The sequence below is a fragment of the Mizuhopecten yessoensis genome, unplaced genomic scaffold (genome assembly GCF_002113885.1).
Source record: "Mizuhopecten yessoensis strain PY_sf001 unplaced genomic scaffold, ASM211388v2 scaffold9847, whole genome shotgun sequence".
Classification (NCBI taxonomy): domain Eukaryota; kingdom Metazoa; phylum Mollusca; class Bivalvia; order Pectinida; family Pectinidae; genus Mizuhopecten; species Mizuhopecten yessoensis.
In genome coordinates, this window is record NW_018408252.1 from 255,490 (window position 1) to 274,086 (window position 18,597).

At 35.3% G+C, this 18,597-nt stretch overlaps 1 protein-coding gene across 6 annotated transcripts in view; it reads left to right on the plus strand.

Annotated features, from left to right (window-relative positions):
* The window catches only part of LOC110458821 (tripartite motif-containing protein 2-like), a 117,646-nt gene that overhangs the window by 72,968 nt on the left and 26,081 nt on the right, over positions 1-18,597 (plus strand). For 5 of the 6 annotated variants that reach the window (XM_021510751.1, XM_021510748.1, XM_021510747.1 and 2 more), the window contains one exon: positions 7,637-8,623. The gene's annotated coding sequence lies outside the window, so the exon portion shown is untranslated. Of the gene's footprint in view, positions 1-7,636; positions 8,624-13,295; positions 13,385-18,597 lie in introns of those variants that run through there. The other variant, XM_021510753.1, reaches the window with a different exon arrangement.

An 18,597-nucleotide genomic window follows, 5' to 3' on the forward strand; every position in this document is an offset into this window, starting at 1 on the left:
TTGAATTGGAAGAGTTAAAATGTGTCTTCAGGGGTGAATGAGTTAAGTGTGTTTCACTATTAAAAAAACCACCTGGGTATTGTCGGCTGAGGTAGGATATTTGTGCATAATGTAAACACTAAGAAACATTTGACCCCGCTGGACTTTTGCCCTTTGTTATAAAGGCAAATTTTATCATGACAGTATATATATATATATATTAAGTATTCAGCTTACATTATACACAATATTTCTAAGATGAAGGGACAGAAATTAATATTACGCACATTATATAATGGATTTTACCGGTGAAGGGCAGTCTTTTCTGGTGTGCACTATTTTTTGCAGGTAATCATATTCACTTATAAAGATGATAATATGATTAAAAAATAACACAAAAAAATAATGCTTTGAATTTTTTCATCATAACCTTAGTTTCTGTAACGAGAGGCCTGTTGTATTACGTAACATCCACACCACAATACTCACCCTGGTATAAATCTGCTGTCAGTCTCGATTACAGCCATATTGGATTACCAATTCAATAAATGCAGTTTCACATTTATCAGCCTTATGTAACATATTCAAACACTACATGTTTGCCATGTTAAAACCTTGGGTCTTCCCTAATGTCATAAAAGTGTCATGATTCAATGTTATCAAGGGTAGTGTACTTTATCGTTCTTTACACAGCATTCTAATATCACCTTCCATTAATGGCCCCACTCCGATGAAACGTGATGGTGGTTGGAAATAAAATCGAGGGTCGGATGCAGATAAACCCGTTTTACTTGTTGACATTTGAAACAAGATTGAACTACAAATCCTAAAAAGGGATAAAATATTCATCTTATGATTTTTTTTAATCTTTCATGAAGGATGTTTCTTATTCAGATACAAAGATACCTTCTATATCTGGGCTCCAATAATCTAGAAAACACATTCATATTCATAAACGGAATGTTAGTGTTCTTTACTGTATTTTACCTAAACTTGTTTAAGTCATTCCATATATTGAATTTTCATTTTATGCCTTGTGATCCAATAATTTATAATGAGCTTACACAAAAATGTATTAAATATTGATCTTTAGTAAAATGGATGTGTAATAAATCTGCCTTAAGAATTGGACATCATTTAGTTACCTTATACATCCTTCAATAAGCCCAGGGAACAAACACATTAATCTCTCACTCAAAGTAGAGGGGAGGGGGGCCTTATAGCAGCACAATGAAATAGCATTTGTTTGAATTTTTACTAAACTGCAATAGATTTGACTGGGCTTATTACCAGGCATGGGCTTATTGCTGGGTAAATACGGTTAGATACTGTCATCATGATACAAATATGAAACAATTTGTTGTCATGTGTTACAGACCTGGGACGATTCAATATGGCTAACAGTGGAAGCCACGGGGAACTGCATGTAGGCAAAATCATAAATATCATATATGACAATACGGAAAACTGATCCAAAAAACTGAAACCTCATCAATAATTGGGAGTAAAGCGACAGATCTCGTTAATAACTCTTGCTGGAACTGCAGCCCAGAGCAGATTTTTTTCTGTGTCAGATATAATTTATATCAATATGAGTTTGTATTTCCAATGAAATTTAGCGTTTTCCTCATCACCTGTCATTAGGGACCATTTGGTCATAGATTTGTCGGCTTACTGAGACTTTTAGGAAATAGTTGAAACAAATCCTTTGTAATATAAATGTCTTAATCAAATACACGATTTCATGTTTCTTGTTTAAAGACAAGACATCAGCTCCAAAAAATGAAAAACAATGCTTATAATTTCCTTTTTTTCTTCACATTATTTTGAAAAAAGAAACTAACCATTCTTTAAACACAACATGATGCTTTTAGCATTACTTAAATGGTTACCTTGTTACAAAAAATGATACGGTGGTTTTTATTAGTAAAATTGTTAAATTGCTATTTTTATGTGAAAATTACATAAAACGTTACAACATTTAATGAGAAATGAGCGAAAACAGCTTTAGAATCCACTTGAAATATTGTGTTAATTCTCTAAGCCGTAGAATTAATTAGCTGTTCTTTTAATAGCTTCAGATAAATTGCATTTCTACATGAAAAATGCATATAATTCTTAATCTGACAAAAAAAAACTAGGAAGTTATTGGGGAAGTAAATACCGTTGCAGCTATAAACCGTTTCACCACTGTAGACCATAATGGACTCATCCATATCAGTGCATAGTAGAGTCTACTACAGTTACATAGGGGTGAAAGGGTTAATTCTGATATAAGGATTAGTGGCTACATTTTGCATTTATACACCAGTCTTACGCAATGGTACACGTTTGCTCACACGGTCCTGTCTTCATTTATGTTTGTTTACTTGAGCTATTTAAAATAACTTAATTCACAGACATAAACAGTGTATCGAGTGCCATTACTTGTTTACCTTTCAAATTGTTCATGTAGTAGAATTTGCATATGGGAATATATATAATTGTCTGAAAGGTGCTTGCAATGATCCCAATTTGACAAAATGATAATCTAAAATACCAGAGTTCACAATGAGTTAATTGAATTTGAGCAAAAAAAGGCAAAATGTAGGAAAGTAAAAAATAGGACGGTAAAAAATGAGGAGATGGTTTGTTGGGATTTCCACTTGAAGGTCAGCATCAGGAATTGATGATCATGTTTTGACTGTCTGGAGCATAATATATTTACTATAGGGAGGAATATATATATATTTACAGTAAAACTTCCATATACTGCCATTATATGTGCAGAGATATTTGATATAAGAAGAGGCCACAGCGGCCAAGTGGCTAAGGCGTCTGACATTCTGCTACCACAAGCCCTCCACCACTGGGTTGCAGGTTCAAGGCCTACGTGGGGCAGTCGCCAGGTACTGGCTGTAGGTCAGTAGTTTTTCTCCGGGAACTCCAGCTTTCCTCCACCACCAAGACCTGGCACGTCCTTAAATGACCATATCTGTTAATAGGACGTAAAACACAAACAAACAAACAAAATTGGCAATACAAAGTGGTATGGCGATAATTTGAGGGAAACATCAAAACGAGAAAATGCAGCTTTAGTTGAAATATGTTGGCAGTATGCAAGGTGGCAAATGGAACAAGGAGCGTTATATTGAGGTTTTACTGTACACATACAAATGTTTCTATTTTTTACCAATATTCAGACAAAATAAATGAACAGGTTTGACTTAGGATGCCATTATGCTAAGAGAAGAGTACACTAGTCCTGATATTATTCAGGATAAATAATGGAGGCACGGTAGTCAAGTGGTAGGACGCTGGGCTAGTGACGGAAGGGTTACGGGTTTGACTCACGGCACAGCACTGTGTTGTATCTTTGAGCAAGATACTTTACTCCGCTTGTTCCAGTCTACTCAGCTGTAAATGAGTATGTGGTTGGGCAGCGCTTTAGAATTGTAGAATGCTAGCTGTTAGCGCCAAAATGGCAGCACCGGCTATATGCTCCCCAGGGAGTTGAGAAAGATATTGGCTAGTTGCAAAGGCCCTATAACCAAGGATAATACCGCTTTGAGGCGACCTACGAATTAGGTGGTGATAAAGCGGTATATAAGAACCTCAAATTATTATTTATTATTATTAAAACTCTGTCAGTCTGTAGACAAATGAAGAAAGGGCTGCTTACTTCTGATTGGACAAAAAACTGGCACACATCATCATGAAACATCTATAGTGGCCATAGCCTACCAACCCTGACATTGGCTGATATACTGAGGTACATTACATAAATACAAAATGTGCTGGCAAGTTTTATTTATCCCCTGATAATAATTGGCAAATCATAAATTTTTCATGGGATGTTTTATAGTATATACTTTTGGCCCATTTTCTCTGTTCCTAATGGACTTGCAGCAGAAAAGATTACATCACTTCATTGTATTGAGCCTTTTTGGATGATTCACTCAGTGTTTGCAAACACGCAAAGCTTCTCCTTTTCTCGTTATCTGTTTTTGATGAGAAATACTGACACCGCTTTTTAACTGAACGTTTTTAACTGTGACTTATTAAATAAGTTGATGGGGGAGAGGGTGGTCGTCTTTTATGTCACACGTACTGTACTGACTTTGAATATGACATAATAGAACCCAATTTATGCTTAAAAATGGACATCATTAAAAATATTTTCAAAAAAAAAAAAAAAAAATGATGTTTCTTTTGTCTTTTGTTTTTTAATTACTGATCCCAGTGTTCCACTACCAATACAAGGTTTGAAAAATTATACACTGAAAAAAACAAAAAAAAACCGAAATTACCATGACTATATATATAGTCAAATTTAGTGAATCATTTCTGAAAAGTAAAAAATAATTTGTTGAACTTTTATGAAAAGTAATAATAAATAAAAAATAACAGTATTCTGAGTGAAAGAATACTACATGATTGGACCATGATTTGAACCCAAGTATCCTTATACTGTCGCTACATATTGAGGTCCCTGCAGGTAGGGCATAAGAATTGTACCTGCTGCCCCCATTGCATGATCGTAAGAGGTGACTAAATTTGGGATCTTATCTTTTCTCTTGTTTCTAAACGACTTTCTTCTTCCTAATGTCTCCCTTGACAATGCCTCACTTTTGGCCTGTAGTTGAGCGTTCGCCCCTTTGAGGAAGACTTTGGGTTCTGTCCCCTGGCCAAGACATACCAGAGTCTGTAAAAATGGTAGTTTCTACTCCTGCTTAACGCTCAGCAATTTAGGAGAAGGACGACTGGTTCCCCCGTTGTCAGTATAATGTGACTGTGTGGGGTGTCCTGCTGGGTGTCTTCGGCAGTGTGTTTTAGTGGGGTAGCACTATAAAGTCGGCATCAGTTCCGCGCTATCACAAGGAGACAAACACGAACATATCGCAGCGTCCCAAAACACACATGCATACACTACACACATGCATCTTGCACACAGGGGAGGCCGTCCTTAAATGACCATAGCTGTTGATAGGACGTTAAACAATACTTAACCAAAAACCAAACCATAGTCAGTATTGTACCTTTCCTAGCCAATCTACAATTATATTGAAAACAAAATTAAGGGGAGGTCACTCTATGTAAGGAAAACTACAGTGGAACTCTCTAGTGTTTCGCTGTAGTGAGACAGGGATCTCTAAATGAAAAAATTAACATCATAATTATAATTGTTGTAAATCACGCAATATTACTTTTTATGTAGCATGGTTTATCGCAAACACACGTTTGACTCAATTCGCTGTTATCTTCCACTGAAATCAAAGCACTTCATCGATGCTGGACTCTGCATCAAATGTAAACAATAGCAGACAGCAGAGCAGTTCTCAAGAGTTCTAAAGTATTCCATAGCACAAAATGTTCAATACATTTTATTGTCGTTCCAAGAAAAATTCAATAATGCTGACATTCATGAACAATGTTTGACAAATCCAGATTCCTTCCACAAATACACATTGTACTGTTGCTGGGTATACGTAACATATTGCAATCTGTTTAAAAAGAAAAGATTTTTTTTTTCCCCAATGGTGGTGATTTTTTTTTTCAATTCCGGAAGCAAGTAATGATTACTTTTCGTATTTAAGATAAGGAAATCATTTTCTTTATGTCAAGAGCTAGTAGAACATATAGCTCAGAAGATATGAATTTCAAGATTTATTAATCAATTTCAACACAATATTCCTCTGTTAGAAACAAATTGTTTTGTCAATATACATCTGTTCATTCATACTCAGAACTGTATGTTGGCTATTCTTGAAGACACAGAAAATATATGAAAGCCAATACATGGAGCGTTTTATCAGTACATGTATTGTTAAAAATTGTATTGAATTGGTTTCGGTGAACTGTATTGAATTTTCACTTCAACAGTCTAGTGATGCAGTTGCAGAATTTAAGAAGAAAAAAAAAGTTGATAGGGTTGTATCATTTCCCCTAGGAAACAGTTTCCTAGGCCTGCAAATTGGATTTTCAAGAAAACCAAACACAGACTTGAATTCAGATAAAGTTATAGCACATTCACTTAAGGACACAAATGCAAATGTTGATTTGATCATGAAGCAATACCTAAAATGTTTTTAGAGATTCAACACACATTTTCCCAGATATTTAGAGTCAAAACCGGTATATATCTTCAAGCACAAAAAGTTCACAAATCTACACCTTGTTGCTGAATGGTGCTGGTTGTCATACACTCACACGTACAAGGTCACTGATACTCTAAAGAGAATTTGGTCTTCTCTATTATTCTACGTCAGAAAACAACAAACACATCTGTACGTTTGCCTGACTAGCCTGTCGCGTGCAGTAGACAGAGTTTAATGAGTGTTGCACAACATTTGCCTATTACATGTACAACCATACACCCTTAACACAATATTTTCGCATCCTTTTCCAAGTTTTCCTTCTCATACATTATAAAAATCCTATCCGTATAGCAGATATCAAAAATATTTCTCTGAAAAGAAACCCAGCGAGCCACCTTACCTGAATCCCTTCTGGGACTACAGGAGGTGCACCAGACCTGAATGCATTAGGCTTCAAAAATTCTGGGATTTTACAAAAACTGTACTGCTTCTAACACTGCCATACGGAAACACAAACAAAACTGACCTGAACCTAATCTTAACTTCAAAACTTCTTTAAACCTATGCTTGAAAATTATTCAGAGTACAAAACAAAAATTATGACGTGTTACTGCGACCGACGTGCTAGAAAAGTGACGTACCTACCCGCGTACCATCGACTCCCACGACAATGCACGTGCCAACACTCTGATTGGCTGACCAGACCTGACTCAGTCCACCCGTAATTCCACCCCTGACTAATATGTACCGACAAGACAAATAATTCCCATTATTACTTCGAAACGCGGGAATATTTTAGTGTCATCATTCTACAGATTTCTTTCTTAACCAATTGTCATGTCATCTTTGAAAATATCGACTCTTGTTTGAGATTTATTTAAAAAACAAATTCTTTCTAACTGCAAAATAGAGCTTGTGCCATTATTTCTTGATAGACTATTGAAACTTTAATGCATTTCATGAACATTACCCCTGATGTAAGTTCATGTTTCAATGTTTCTCAACTCATTCACCCCTGAAATTTCATAATGAACTATTCCAACCTTTGATTTGGAAGAGTTAAAATGTGTCTTCAGGGGTGAATGAGTTAAGTTGCTCTATACAATTATAATTTTTTGATCCTTCCTAAGATCATTTCTTTTCTGTGATGTCTCGTTTAAGTTAGATTTCAGAAAATATTGTCAGAGTGGGTATAGATTTCTTGGAAAGAATAATCATACTAGAACAGCTGATATGTAAACTAGGAAATTCTTGCTGAAGTTTAACTTTTGCCATTTTTGTCGCTCCATAACGAGGTCGAATATATCCTGAGAGAAAATATTAAAACACAAGATACTTAATAAAGTCATTTCAAACGGTGAAAGGCAATCAACATTGGGCAAATATGGCTTATACCAGTGAAGGGTTAAAGTTTGACTTGGCCGAAGTTTCCCGGTATACAGTTTATTTGTTATGTTATTGTAATAGGTTGTGTTAATTTACCAGCACAATACATTTATTGATATCAGGGGCTATGGGACAATGTTTTAATATTGAAATCATTAATGACGGCCGTATCTTTTCTCTCTTTTGTCTGGCAGGTTGCAATCGGCTGAGAGGAGGGATATATTGATTGATTGTTAAAGGAATTGTCAGACCATTCTCCAGTACATTACTAACAGACCACCTCCCCACCGTCAGACAGACAAACCCTGTATGGCTCCGGCACAGACAGACAGAGCCGGTCACCCTATGTCTAATTGATCCAAAACATCACTTGATCACAAGGAGACGCACAGATTTGGACAACACACTGCAAGAACATTTATACCATTACTGCAATAAGACAACAAGCCAAGAGTCAAAATTTCCAATAAGACAACAAGCCAAGAGTCAAAATTTCATCACAGATGAAAAATCTCAACAATTGGATGTATTTTATCAAAGGATATGTGATTTGAAAATCAGCTGATGGATTATTTTAGGATCTAAGTTGCACGTAACTGGATTTCTGGGATATTTCTTATAAGCCAGTGCAGTTTGTTATCTAGGAATTAACACTGACATATTCTGATGGGAAATGAAAAGGTGTTACTCCAGGAAATTTTACTTCATATTACAGATGCATGATGACAAAATCAACTGTATACACAAAACAGTAAAATCAATCAACAAGCTGTGATTTCTGTTGGAGGAAAAAATATTGGATTGTAGAATTGTCGCTGATATCGGAGTAGGAATTCTGAAAGCAAACTGCATTTAGTCACCATAGCAAACGTGGCGTGATCGCCTGGCTATTTTTGTGCTGTATTTATTAAAACCAGGAAATAATTGAGCTGTTCGCTTTCTAAAGAGCTACCAGCGTGCGTTACAGCTGGACTCTGTAATGATGAAGAATTTATCTGGCAGAAACTGATGCCGTTGTCTTTAGAACGCAAGCTTATGACATCACAAGCCTCATCAAATTCTGCATCTTGGATTGTAGCTCCCAGGACGACAGTGGTTGCAGCTGCTGAATCGAGGCCCAGGTCAAAAAGGTCAAGCCACACTCCAGAACATCAGGCTCAGGCCTCACCCCATACTGTCAGGTAAGCACAGCACACCTGTTAATGTCAAGTCCGCTCCCTGTGGGGATGATACAGGGCTAGATATATATTATATAGAAGTACCTGATGTAAACACCTGTAGGGATATTTCTTACCTGTAATAAGGACGTTACACATCTGCTGCAATGTGTCTGATATCCATAAATAGAACTACAAGCTGTCAAAGAGGGCTATATCTCGGCTGCATTCTTGCATAACAGTTCTTTACTTATCTAGCTGCGGTATCAAATATTTGATGTGCTTTTCCCTTTGAAATCGTCACCTACCTGTCGTAAATATTGATCGATATGTTAGCCATTTTTATGGTGTGATGTCATTTTATGCCAGCGAAAGCATACTTTCACTGATAACATACTAAGTATGGATAGTTCTGTCCATTTGATAGCACTGATCTTAGATATAGGTAGGTACCTAAACAGGGATTCTGGGAAATACAGATTTTCATGTTAATTTCCTTGGAGACTTAATTTCACATGAATTCAAATATTTTTTGGATATTGATCAGACACATGTAAATGAGATATGTTCAGGGTTTAATTTTCTCAAAACCTGTTTTAAGATTGGTTCAGTTGTCCTATCAGAGGACATTGGAGATACAATTATGTTTTTGTGCAGTATATAATGCTTTTGTCACCCCTGTTCAAAGTGGCCCCAACATCTGTGGGCACATGCATGGTCATATATGACTTCAGCTGGTGTAGGGATTTAAAATTACAGTCAATTGATAGATCATTAAAATTATGACCTTCACGGGTGAAAGTCAATGACTGATTCAAGTTACGTCCGAAATGCTTCTTCAGAAGTAGAAGAAATGATTTAAAAAATTATGACTTCTCAATGACTCGTTGAATCGATGATGTCATAATAGCTGAAGGTCACAATCACAAGACATCAAATCATGTCCTGAGCAAAGTCTCTCCCATCAGCATTTTCTCTGGATGTTGCAACCATACGGGAATTTTGTCCTCACCCAAGATTCTATATTTCAAACTTTTGAAAATTAAAAAAAAAAGATGTTAATCATAAAAAATTTGTTGATTATATTAGGTTTTGATTGGACCTTGATTGAGCCTATATTATTCACTGAATAGAGATTTGTAAAATTTATGTTTTGAATCCGTGATTTCACCCTGCGGTGAAAAATCCTGGGGTGAAAATGCCAAGAAAACAGCCATAAGCAGTTTTTTACTGGGCAGATTTGTTCAGAGCTAATAGTGCTGTATCAGTGGATATGGCCAATATACATAATGATGTAACTGGTTTCTATGTTTGGGATGGGCTGATACGATAGCTTACTGGATTGTTCTTGTCTTTAGCTATTTGTCAATCCTGAACTGAAATGTCTGTTTCATTTCATCAGATTCACATATTTAGGCATGGTTTGCATTTGAGATACAGCTGAAAGTGCACATGGATGCATGCTGATTGAAATTGAATCATTCCGTGACATTCTCTGTCGTATGATCAAGTTACCTACGATTATTAATTTGTATTGAACAAAGAGCAAAGGGCTGATTTTGGCATCGGATAGAGTTTTGTGGTATTGTTCTTTTCTAACGTAGTGTGTTTATTTAACTCATTTACCCCTGAAGACACATTTGAACTCTTCCAATGCAAAGGTTGGAATAGTTCATTATGAAATATCAGGGGTGAATGAGTGAATGGGTGAAGAAGCATAGTTTTAATCACTAGTAAGTGTCCCACAGGTAATTAGGTAGATATTGATTGGCTAATTCTGCACCATTGGTTTGACAAGGTCATCTACCTGTGATATCACAGCAATGTTTAAACAGCTGCTTATAAATCACTAGAATAAATATCTAAATAAATATTACAATATATTCCAAATATTAGAAATATTCCACAAAAACATCATAAGTAAATACATGATTGAAATGTGATCTGTACGAAGTGGAACGATCAAGACAAAATGTTGCATTGTTTATTTCATTCACCCCTGAAGACACATTTGAACTCTTCCAATTCAAAGGTTGGAAAAGTTCATTTTGAGATATCAGGGGTGAATGAGTTAAAGTATTTATTCTTCAATAAGCCCTGAGAGTCGCAACTTAATTTTTGACTCAGAATAGGGGTCCGGGCTTATAACAGGACAATGACATATAGCATTTGTTGGCAATTCTGTCGAACAGAAATAGACATTTACTGGGCTTATTACCAGGCATGGGCTTATTGCTGGATAAATATGCCTCTAATTCAGTATTGTAAATTTTGAGCAAGTTGTGTTTGGTTTGTCCCTTTCGAAAGTTCAAGACTGTTGTCAGCTGATCCAGATTTATTAAACAAGTTCTAGCATTATTGAATTAATGTCCCTTGTAAAAGAAATAATCAATACTAATTTTGCTTACTTTGTAATTTTGTAGGCTAACATATATCAGTTATCTGCTGTTATACAGAGGATAACATGGTGGTACATGATCATAGATTATTCTGTTACCGACGGAGCCAATCAAACTTGATCGAATTAAAGGGAGATAAATCACAATTACATCAGACGTGCCGTTTTTTGCGGAGACTAGAAATCTGTTTTTGATGCTGGTAATATGTCTTGTTTTACAGAACGTATCAATGTTTCAAGTTCCATTCTCAGTTTATATTTAAAGGTATAATATGACTGTTTTTCTAATCGGAGATCCCAGATTGGCCTCGAGCTACCTAAATCAGACCCAAGGGCAAAAGGCTGCAGGTTTTATGTATATTTATCCCATATAAAACCTATGTGAGGTTGATAATGTTTACAAATCTATTTACGCATGATCTCCACAAAATATGATAAGAAAAAATATATTAATATCTAAAGAAATTCTTCCAATTTCAAAGTGAATATTTATTTTAGACTTTTTGCACTGCATTTTATTCCATTTGATTTAAAACCAAGCAACCAAGAGGATTTTGAAATCCATGTCGAAATATTAGCCAACAGAAATAGTTTACGATGGAAAACCAAATAAGTGGAACATATTGCCGTTATTGTAATAATCTGAAGAGCTCAAAGATCAGGAATTTGTTATTGAATTATGTACTTTTTATTTGTAACTTATAACAGTTCAAGTAATAGTCCCAGCATACACATTACATAAGGTAACATACAACATATCGCCTCTGAAAAAATTGTAATTTGGTTACAATCTCTGGTTGAAAACAGAAAAAAAATATCACATCCTCAAATATGTTTTAAAGTCATTTCAAGTCTTTCCCAGTCAATTTATAACTAAATTAGGCTGAGCTTAATACATTGTATCCATGTTGCCTTGACCTAGTGCTTAGCAAATGAGAATTCCAGGCTACAAGGGAGCCAATTTTTCATAGAACTAATTTCCAACATGCTGGTATCCATTAGCATAGAGGGATAGATCTGGAACAATCATGGCAATTACATTACTGTTTCGTTCAAGGTCACACCATCTTTAATAATGGAGACTTAAGTCTATTTCAGCTTCTTCTCGACTTTGTCCCTGCAGGAAATCAAGTTTGTGGGTACATGGAACATTAGATGAATCCCAGCAAATTATAGAAGTATCAGCCTTGGTGACTGGTTACATTATTTTAGCCTTTAGCCATTGGGGTTAGTTTTATGCCAATTTATGATAATTCTCAACTGTATTTTGTCTTTGGTAACTTGATTTTCAGCCATATTTTGTCTGAAGTTACTTGATTTTCAGCCATATTTTGTCGGGGGGAGTTACTTCATTTTCAGCCTTATTTCGTCTGTGCTAACTTTATTCAAGTCATCTGGAGGAAACTAATTCTCAGTCGAATTTGTTTGGGGTAACGTATTTCTCCAGTCATATTTTGTCAGGGGTAATTTGTATGATATAAAAGATTATACAGAAGGGGGTCTCTCCATCTCTTCTAATATAGCTGGACTATATTATAAATTTTGTTTATTTTACAACAATTATGAAACTTGTATTAATCACTCTCGTTGACCTGGATGTTTGGGCACGGGGGTTGGAGAAAACTCATGTGGTTGGGCTTGTGACCCTCATACCTTTTCACGTCCGATCCGGAAATCGAACCCCGGCCCGCCTTGGTGATAGACAAGTGCATTATTCACTGCGCCACCCAGCCACCCAAACTAAACTGTGACAAGGAAGATCTTTTCTAAATCTTGGCTGATGTATAAGACTACAGAGAATTGAGTCTCTATATCTTGACAACAGACTTTTTGTCTTATTTGTTTTTTTTCTCCATTTTTTCATATATATTTTTTTTACAAGACAAGACATATATTGTCTTACTTGACAAGTCAATAACTTACAATATCACTGAACTGGTTTATTGGTTTGGATATATATTTTTATGTGGTACAATAGGTACTCAGTATGTATTTTGGGTTAATTGTGTATATTTATTATGTATACACAAGTTCGTAAATACCAGCTGACAGAACTGACCTTCCAATCATTGATATGATCTATGTAGCGATACCTCACATGGGAACCTGGGAATAAATTGGATTGATTATTGGAAATGGAATTGAGTCCTTCTTGTCGGACATATTTACCTAGCATTGCGGATTGTAGGATTGTACGAGCCATCGGGTATATATACACATACATGCTCTGCCATCCTCCCGGTGTTTGGTTGGTCCGAGATGATGTAGGCCTTACAGCTAGCTGGTACATGTTATATATGCAGCAGTCAGGGATCTTCCTCCAGACTCTCTGGACATTTCTTTTTACACAGAAACAAAAAATGTGCTGTTTGAGATTTTTCTGCATGGTAAGTACAGGAGGAAAAAGTTTTTATTCTTCAAAAATATTTGTATGCTTTGATGCAGAAGGATGAAAGTTTTTGAACTCTTTCTTTACCTCAGTGTAGTATAGTACAGAAAAAACTTCGTAATTGATCAATTGTGTTCGTTGGTAAAGAACTACCATAGGAAACTAGGGCAGAGATATATTTCTACCTCTTTTCCATGAAGGCCTTTGCTTTGTGTATTTGGGAAAATATCACACATAAAAACTGAAAAGTATGATATCGTAAAAATAAATGAAGTGATTTTTACAGTGATTTGGGGTAAATACAGCAGAAATTATCCATGAGAACTTCAGGTTACTTAAAGTTAAGTGTACCATGACAGGTGAAATTAAACTTACTATTCCAATGTTGTTATTATAAATATTTGTTTAATATATTTTCTATCAAGGTATATCAATGTCTTGTGATGTGTTTTACAAAATAAAAGTTGGTTGAAATTGGAGTATTTAAAAACAAAAAATTAAGATAGGCAAAAGCAACTGGGATCAAACTTGGGACTTATTCAAAACTCCATCCTATACTTAACCAGTGTAGCTTTCTTCAAATTACATATCCACATTATAAAAATGAGGGATGGATACCTTGACAAGGGAAGTAACTTTTTTTTTTAGTCAGTCAAAACGAATGACAATAACTTGACAAGGGAAGTAACTCTTAAGTCAGAAAAATGTTATTTTGCTTGACTTTCTATGTAAGGGAAAATTCTCCAAGATGAAGTGAGTGCTTTCAAGTAGAACTTTTCTGTATGATTATAACTATTATAGTGATACTTTAAGGATCTCTGTCCAATTGCAGGCAATATACACTTTAGAATTCCACTGCTAAAACAGCTGCAGTACGTATACGTTTCCTGGCCCAGCCCAATTACAGTTACATCCAAAATGAGATAGAGGGCAGTTTACTTTAACTGTAGTTTGGCTGGGCTAAGAAACTAGCTGTTTTAACAGTGGGACAGGGATCCTCAAGTTCCTGGAATGCTTAGCTCAGTTAGAATTGCGTGAGTTAGGAGATTGGAGGAAATCAGATTGGAGGAAATCATCTGATTTCCAATATATTGATGTGTTTTTGACCAATGAAGCTCCAAGTGATCCTAGCTTGATCAGTTGTTGTTGGTACACAGCCTGGTCAGATGGTCAATGTTCTACCTGGTCACTTACTGGTACAGCTGACCAAGTGATTGTTAGTGGAGGTAGCATGGGTCCTGTACAAGTGTTCAGTGGGATGGTGTCTTAACGGTATGGTTAGTGTGGTAAGTGTGATTTAACCTGGTAAATGGGTTAACCTGGTTAGTGTGTTAACTTAGTGTGTTGCATGTATATGTCCAAGAGATTTTTAATTGTTTATATAATCTCATATATTTCTGTAGATAAATATATCAGACACAGTTGAAGCATTATTATATTAGATCACCTGAATGTTGGATATAGAATCATAAGAAATGAATGGATTAGTGAATGAAAGTCAAATATACTGCAACCCTCTATGCAGGGACATGTTATCTTTTGTGTTGAGGGTATCGATCTCATGGTCCCAACAATATTTGATTTTCATGCTGGGAAATAAACGTAACAAGAAGTGATGAACAAATTTGGTGTGCCTTAGTGTCACATTTATACTAGGAAGTTTGTGTTGTGTTACAGTGTAGGTTTGTATGTAGCCAGTATCTGACTTATATTCCAAACATAGATTGAGGGTGTGTGTGGTGGAGGGGAGTTCTACTGGAATCACCATCCACTAGTTTCTTCTGTAATGTAACTTGTGTTGCTTTTCTCCCACATGTTCCTTCTTCTAGTCACAGGACAGCTTGGAGCCTTTAAACTCATGGTATAAATCTGAGTTCTAAAAGTTTTCATGATAATGAGTCTCTACCAAGATAAAAAGAACTTCAGATTTCAAAATCCTCTTTTCATGAATAAAAATAATAACGTTCATCTCAAGAAATTTAAAGATTTACAGTAAATGAAATAAACTGATGATGTTTATCAATGCTAGTGTTAATGTTGTAAATTAATTAAACTCAGAAAAACTAGCTAGTGAATAATGAATGTTCCAAGGAAAATATTCTGATTTATACATTACAATTACCGTACCTGGAAATAAAAGAAGGAGTATTATCTATTAATTGATTAATTAATAAAATATTTAGCTTCCTCTTAGCTTTCGCTATAGGGAGATATTGGGAGGTTAAACTCCGGTCAAACCTCCTCAGGTTCTGTCGTAATTGGAGATCAGAATTATTTCTTAAAGCTTTGTTAGGTTGACATAAAAAAAATCATGTTTTTGTCATATGATAAATAGCTATTGTTATGTCCAATAATTAAGTACACTTTTATCAAATTCAATATGTTGACATCAAATAGTTTAATATGATCACATAGTCCATTGAAGGCTTATAATTGGTTCGAAAACATTAGAGAACAAATTATTCTGTCAACAATTTAAGCTTTGCATAATTGCATCTTGAGAATGTTTTTTAACAATTCCTTATTACAGCCATCGAGAAGTGTTCTATTTGAGTCACAAATTACCAAATATCATACCTAAATCTTGTAAATGAAAAAAAAACATGAAATCAACGAGAAACATGCAATTCCCACAAATTGTGTCTGCAAAGGATTGGTGAAATCAGAATTAATACAATTTTTCTCAAGATTCCCGCCTCGAGCTATAATCGCAGATTTTGATGACAAGCCATGCTCAACTGGATAATTAGTGGCCAGCTGATATATTTTAACTCTAGGACAAATCGATGGGTTCTGACTGGTGTTGTATGCGAAGGTCTAAAGGAAGAGGATCAGATCACGTCCTAAATTAGCTTACAATGACAAGTCAGTGTCAATATTATATATCCACATTAGAGCAGTCGCCATGGCAACCTGTGTTTGTTTATGTCAATTACATGTTTAAATCTACCGAAAATAAACACGATAAATTGATCTATAATTATTACCATCATCAGGTCTGTGGGAGTCTTGTTTAATCAGTGTGTAACTTTATGTTATATCCCCACAATAGCACTGCCTGATCAGGAAACAGCAGGTTTGCGTTCTGTCCATATTCCATTAGTATTCAGGCCGTCCTTCTATTTCAAATGATTATGCAGGGCATACTTTTTGTATTGTTTTATCTGGAGAGTTCCCAAATTGCGTTCTGTCCATATTCCATCAGTATTCAGGCCGTCCTTCTATTTCAAATGATTATGCAGGGCATATTTCTTGTATTGTTTTATCTGGAGAGTTCCCAAATTGCGCTCTGTCCATATTCCATCAGTATTCAGGCCGTCCTTCTATTTCAAATGATTATGCGGGGCATAATTCTTGTAATTGTTTTATCTGGAGAGTTCCCAAATTTGATACGCAGGTATATATCTTTGATGGGGGGCCGAACAGATGTACCAAAACCAGGTCATTGCATCAGTTCCCACCTTTACTTCGGTAATTACTCCTGGAGAATCTGTCGTGCACAACCCATTACATCAATCAGCTAGCACTAATACTGGCTAAAATACTAACATATCTGTAGAGCTGGTGATAATCCTACAAATCTCAATGTCATGATGGTTCCTTTAAGTTGTTGACCAAAGTTTTCAAATTCGTTAATGATTATGGTAGTCGAAATATTTCCACTTAATCTTCAGTTGTTATTTATACATTTTAAACACTAAATGTTGTATTGATTTAGTTTTCACTCAAAGTTTTAGGTAGTGTCATCAAGTTCAACTTTCAGGTTGGATTGTACATACTTTTGGGAAAATTTATACAAGTTTTCATTTCAGATTAAGGTACTTTTACATAAAATTATAAAGAATATTAAAATACTTTAAAAAAAGAAAAGATTTTTGAACAAATAGGCCAAATAATGTGATCGGTAGTCTCAAAGTCTGCTCTGGGAATTTCAAGGAAATTTGTGTAAGGATGAGGGAGGTTTCTTGTATTGAAATATAGCACCAACATGAACAACTTGTTCCTCAGGGATTTACCGAAAAAGGGTGACATGTTTTATTCATACTCATATTTAGTGTCCTTCATGGTGCTTTTAGTCATCATCAGCTGTGATGTTTCCCCGATTACCATAAAAAGGTGTTGGTTTCATTGTGCGGAGATGTCCATCCTCACAATTATCTGGTGTTAGGAAACATTGAGGTAGTAAGTCAACTACGCTCAGTACTAACACAGGGCTTGATAAAAAAATTATCAGCAGACAAGTTTCATATAGTGTTTAAATATTGTACTGTCCCTTAGCTCTGCTGTGGTGAATGTGTTTAGGCCAAGGAAATTAACAAATATGTTTGTTATTTATATATTTTTTTATAAAATAAGGGCTATTGGTAGATAATGCAGCTGGATTTCAACAGTATACAAACAACTATCTATATGTCACCATAAAATTGCCCTTCATAATGTTTCAAATCGACCAATATTTCTAATAAACTATTTTCAAAATAACTAACTTTTTAAATAAATTGAAAGGGAAGGATTTTCAATGAAAATACAATTATATATTAAAAAATACAGTTAGGCTGTATTTTAAGTGATTTGTGAAATTGTAAAATTAATTGAACTGTATTTATACATTAGGATCGCACTTAAAAATTAACACACTCTGAGTCAAAATCACTTGGAATGTAAAGGAAATTTTTGATTTTTCTAGAGAGAATAAATATAGTGCCTGGAGACCAGTATTTGAACCCTGAACCTTTGATTGTTATACTGTCGCTCTTACTTCTGTGTTACTGGGTCAATGGTGGTACTGTACCTCCAAAATGCACTAGCTCTAGCTCTCCACCACTGGGTCGCGAGTTCGAGACCTACGTCGGGCAGTCGCCAGATACTGGTCGTCGTTCGGTGGTTTTTGTCTGGGAACTCCAGCTTTCCTCCAATACAAAAAACTGGCATGTCCTTAATTGATCATAGCTGTTAATAGGACATAAAACACAAAACCTCCAAAATGAAGCTAAGGGGAGGTCACTGTGTGTGTGAAAAGTCACAGTGGAATTGTCAAGTATTTTCATTTTGAAATATAACATCATCCTAGTGGTATAAAAAAAGGTTTACACAAAAAAGAAGTAGCATGTTTTGTCATTGGAAACATGTATTTTTTTCGTTTGGCCTAAATTTCCAATACCCATTCTGGTATCATTACAATTGGTCATTTGCATAACTGCTAATTACTAT